The sequence below is a fragment of the Triticum aestivum genome, chromosome 2A, assembly GCF_018294505.1.
Source record: "Triticum aestivum cultivar Chinese Spring chromosome 2A, IWGSC CS RefSeq v2.1, whole genome shotgun sequence".
Classification (NCBI taxonomy): Eukaryota; Viridiplantae; Streptophyta; class Magnoliopsida; order Poales; family Poaceae; genus Triticum; species Triticum aestivum.
In genome coordinates, this window is record NC_057797.1 from 197583153 (window position 1) to 197588800 (window position 5648).

Genomic DNA, 5648 nt, shown 5'->3' on the forward strand with positions numbered 1-5648 from the left:
CGAGGGGCCCACGAGGCAGGGGGCGCGCCCTAGGGGGGGCACCCCCACCCTCGTGACTGCCTCTTTGACTCCTTGGAGTAGGGTCCAAGTCTCCTGGATCACGTTCTGTGAGAAAATCACATTCCTGAAGGTTTCATTCCGTTTGTTCTCCGTTTGATATTATGTTTCTCCAAAATACTGAAATAGGCAAAAACAGCAATTCTGGGTTGGGCCTCCGGTTAATAGGTTAGTCCCAAAAATAATATAAAAGTGGAAATTAAAGCCCAATATAGTCCAAAACAGTAGATAATATAGCATGGAGCAATCAAAAATTATAGATACGTTGGAGACGTATTAGACATCCCCATGCTTAATTCCTGCTCGTCCTCGAGTAGGTAAATGATAAAAAGAGAATTTTTGATGCGGAGTGCTACTTGGCATAATTTCAATGCAAATCTTCTTAATTGTGATATGAATATTCAGATTTGAAATATTCAAGACAAAAGTTTATATTGACATAAAAATAATAATACTTGAAGCATACTAACAAAGCAATTATGTCTTCTCAAAATGACATGGCCAAAGAAAGTTATCCCTACAAAATCATATAGTCTGGCTATGCTCTATCTTCACCACACAAAGTATTTAAATCATGCACAACCCCAATGACAAACCAAGCAATTGTTTCATACTCTAACTTTTTCAAAACTTTTTCAATCTTCACGCAATACATGAGCGTGAGCCATGGATATAGCACTGTAGGTGGAATAGAATGGTGGTTGTGGAGAAGACAAAAAGAAGGGGAAGATAGTCTCACATCAACTAGGCGTATCAACGGGCTATGAAGATGCCCATCAATAGATATCAATGTGAGTGAGTAGAGATTGCCATGCAACGGATGCACTAGAGCTATAAGTATATGAAAGCTCAAAAAGAAACTAAGTGGGTGTGCATCCAACTTGCTTGTTCATGAAGACCTAGGGCAATTTGGGGAAGCCCATCATTGGAATATACAAGGCAAGTTCTATAATGTAAAATTCCCACTAGTATATGAAAGTGATAACATGAGAGACTCTCTACTACGAAGATCATGGTGCTACTTTGAAGCACAAGTGTGGTAAAAGGATAGTAACATTGTCCCTTCTCTCTTTTTCTCTCATTTTTTTAAATTTTTTATATATTTTTTATATATTTGGGCCTTTTCTCCCTTTTTTGGCCTCTTTTTATTTGGGCTTCTTTGGCCTCTTTTATTTATTTATTTTTCGTCCGGAGTCTCATCCCGACTTATGGGGGAATCATAATCTCCATCATCCTTTCCTCACTGGGACAATGCTCTAATAATGATGATCATCACACTTTTATTTTTCTTACAACTCAACAATTACAACTCGATACTTAGAACAAAATATGACTCTATGTGAATGCCTCCGGCGGTGTACCGGGATATGCAATATGACAATGATGAATGTGTCATGAACGGAAGAGTGGAAAGTTGCATGGCAATATATCTCGGAATGGCTATGGAAATGCCATAATAGGTAGGTATGGTGGCTATTTTGAGGAAGGTATATGGTAGGTGTATGATACCGGCGAAAGGTGCGCGGTATTAGAGAGGCTAGCAAAGGTGGAAGGGTGAGAGTGCGTATGATCCATGGACTCAACATTAGTCATAAAGAACTCACATACTTATTGCAAAAAACTAGAAGTTATAAAGCAAAGTATTACGCGCATGCTCCTAGGGGGATAGATTGGTAGGAAAAGACCATCGCTCATCCCCGACCGCCACTCATAAGGAAGACAATCAATAAATAAATCATGCTCCGACTTCATCACATAACGGTTCACCATACGTGCATGCTACGGGAATCACAAACTTTAACACAAGTATTCTTTAAATTCACAACTACTCAACTAGCATGACTTTAATATTATCACCTCCATATCTCAAAACAATTATCATGCTTCAATATTTTCTTAGTATTCAACACACTCAAAAGAAAGTTTCACAAATCTTGAATACCAAGCATATTATTATTAAGCAAATTACCATGCTATTAAGACTCTCAAAATAATTTAAGTGAAGCATGAGAGATCAATAGTTTCTTTAAAACAAATCCACCACCGTGCTCTAAAAGATCTAAGTGAAGCACACAGAGCAAAACTACATAGCTCAAAAGATATAAGTGAACCACATGGAGCAAAATTATAACGCTCAAAAGATATAAGTGAAGCACATAGAGCAAAACTACTTAGCTCAAAAGATATAAGTTAAGCACATAGAGTATTCTATCAAATTTTAATTCATGTATGGATCTCTCAAAAGGTGTGTACAGCAAGGATGATTGTGGCATACTAAGACACAAAGACACAAATAATACAAGACGCTCCAAGCAAAACCCATATCATGTTGGTGAATAAAAATATAGCTCCAAGTAAATTACCGATGGAAGTGGACGAAAGAGGGGATGCCTTCCGGGGCATCCCCAAGATTCGTCTTCTTGGTGTTATTGGATTATCTTGGGGGTGCCATGGGCATCCCCAAGCTTAGGCTCTTGCCACTCCTTGTTCCATAATCCATCAAAAGAATTCACCCAAAACTTGAAAACTTCACAACACAAAACTCAAAATAGAAAACTCATGAGCTCCGTTAGCGAAAGAAAACAAAAGACCACTTCAAGGTACTGTAATGAACTCATTCTTTATTTATATTGGTGTTAAACCTACTGTATTCCAACTTCTCTATGGATTATAAACTATTTTACTAACCATAGATTCATCAAAATAAGCAAACAACACACGAAAAACAGAATCTGTCAAAAACAGAACAGTCTGTAGTAATCTGTAGCTAGCGCAAGATCTGGAACCCCAAAAATTCTAAAATAAATTTCACGACACGAGGAATTTATCTATTAATCATCTTAAAAAAGAATTAAATAAATATCACTCTCCAAATAAAAATGACAGCAGTTCTCGTGAGCGCTAAAGTTTCTGTTTTTTACAGCAAGTTCAACAAGACTTTCCCCAAGTCTTCCCAACAGTTCTACTTGGCACAAACACTAATTAAACACAAAAAACACAACCAAAACAGAGTCTAAATAATTTATTTATTACTAATCAGGAGAAAAAATCAAGGAATAAAAATAAAATTGGGTTGCCTCCCAACAAGCGCTGTCGTTTAACGCCCCTAGCTAGGCATAAAAGCGAGGATGGATCTAGGTATTCCCATATTTGGTTTTAGAGAAAAAGAGAGCAAACTTGTTATCTATGGAATTAATCTTTCTATTTTGGAAAAGTACATGTCCATTAATGGTAGAAGAAAGATTAAGAATGTTGCGGAAATTGGCATCTAGGCTAGCTTTTATCTCTTTAATAGATTCGTTTTGGTAAGAAAGCAAGAGAGATGTGATTTCAGCTTTCTCATTAATGGGGTGCCCAAATATAGTTTTCATCCTCTCATAGGTATCTATGGGGTCCCCTTCAAGAAAACCCCCCTCGAAAATAGAATCTAAAACTTGTTTGAACAAAGCGGGTAGCCCAACATAAAAGCTTTTTAAGTAAACCTCAATTTGATATTGGGGTACATAGCTAGCCCGGATCCTTAACAGCCTATCCCAAGCATCTTTCAAAGATTCATAAAGTAAATAACGAAAAATTCCAGAATCATCTTCATCAAAATTACTAAGGTTCTCATTGATAACTCTGGCAAGTTGTTCTATAGCATTCCGATTTATGAGTTTAGATAAGATAGCAGGATTGTCTAAATCACTAGAACTTGGGAGAGAACCCCCAACTCTTTTTGGTTCTGACATGGCAAGGAAAAATAGGCAAATAGAGAGGGAGGATAGAGAGAGAGAGAGAGAGAGAGAGAGAGAGAGAGAGGGCGAATAAAATGGCAAGGGTGAAGTGGGAGAGAGGAAAATGAGAGGTAAATGGCGAATAATGTAATGCGAGAGATAGGGATTGTGATGGGTACTTGGTATGTTGACTTTTTGCGTAGACTCCCCGGCAATGGCGCCAGAAATCCTTCTTGCTACGTCTTGAGCTTGCATTGGTTTTCCCCGAAGAGGAAGGGATGATGCAGAAGAGTAGCGTAAGTATTTCCCTTAGTTTTTGAGAACCAAGGTATCAATCCAGTAGGAGGCCACGCTCAGGTCCCTCGTACCTGCACAAAACAATAGCTACTCGCAACCAACGCGATTAGGGGTTGTCAATCCCTTCACAGTCACTTACGAGAGTGAGATCTAATAGATATAGTATTTTTGGTATTTTTGGTATAGAGATGCAAAGTAAAAAGTAAAAGCAAAGTAAAAAGCAAAGTAAGATTAAAGTGATAGAGATTGATATGATGAGAATAGACCCGGGGGCCATAGGTTTCACTAGTGCCTTCTCTCAAGAGCATAAGTATTCTACGGTGGGTGAACAAATTACTGTTGAGCAATTGACAAAATTGAGCATAGTTATGATAATATCTAGGCATGATCATGTATATAGGCATCACGTTCATGACAAGTAGACCGAAACGATTCTGCATATACTACTATTACTCCACTCATCGACCGCTATCCAGCATGTATCTAGAGTATTAAGTTAAAAATAGAGTAACGCCTTAAGCAAGATGACATGATGTAGAGAGATAAATTCATGCAATATGAAATAAACCCCATCTTGCTATCCTCGATGGCAATGATGCAATACGTGCCTTGCTGCCCCTTCTGTCACTGGGAAAGGACACCGCAAGATCGAACCCAAAGCTAAGCACTTCTCCCATGGCAAGAAAAACCAATCTAGTTGGCCAAACCAAACGGATAATTCGTAGAGACTTGCAAAGATAACCAATCATACATAAAAGAATTCAGAGAAGATTCAAATATTATTCATAGATAGACTTGATCATAAACCCACAATTCATCGGTCTCAACAAACACACCACAAAAAGAAGATTACATCGAATAGATCTCCACAAGATAGGGGGAGAACTTTGTATTGAGATCCAAAAAGAGAGAAGAAGCCATCTAGCTACTAACTATGGACCCGAAGGTCTGAGGTAAACTACTCACACTTCATCGGAGAGGCTATGATGATGTAGAAGCCCTCCATGATGACGGCCCTCTTCGGCGGAGCTCTGGAACAGGCCCCAAGATGGGATCTCGTGGATACAGAAAGTTGCAGTGGTGGAATTAGGTTTTTGGCTCCCGTTCTAATCGTTTGGGGGTACGTATGTATATATAGGAGGAAGAAGCACGTCGATGGAGCACCGAGGGGCCCACGAGGCAGGGGGGCACGCCCTAGGGGGGCCGCCCCCCACCCTCGTGACCGCCTCTTTGACTCCTTGGAGTTGGGTCCAAGTCTCCTGGATCACGTTCGGTGAGAAAATCACGTTCCTGAAGGTTTTATTCCGTTTGCACTCCGTTTGATATTCTGTTTCTCCGAAATACTAAAATAGGCAAAAAACAACAATTCTGGGCTGGGCATCCGGTTAATAGGTTAGTTCCAAATATAATATAGAAGTGGAAAATAAAGCCCAATATAGTCCAAAACAGTAGATAATATAGCATGGAGAAATCAAAAATTATCGATACGTTGGAGACGTATCAACACTCCGTGTATTGAATATACTCCAAGCAAGATCAATGTCATTGCAGATGCTTTGAGCAGGAAGTCTTACTGCA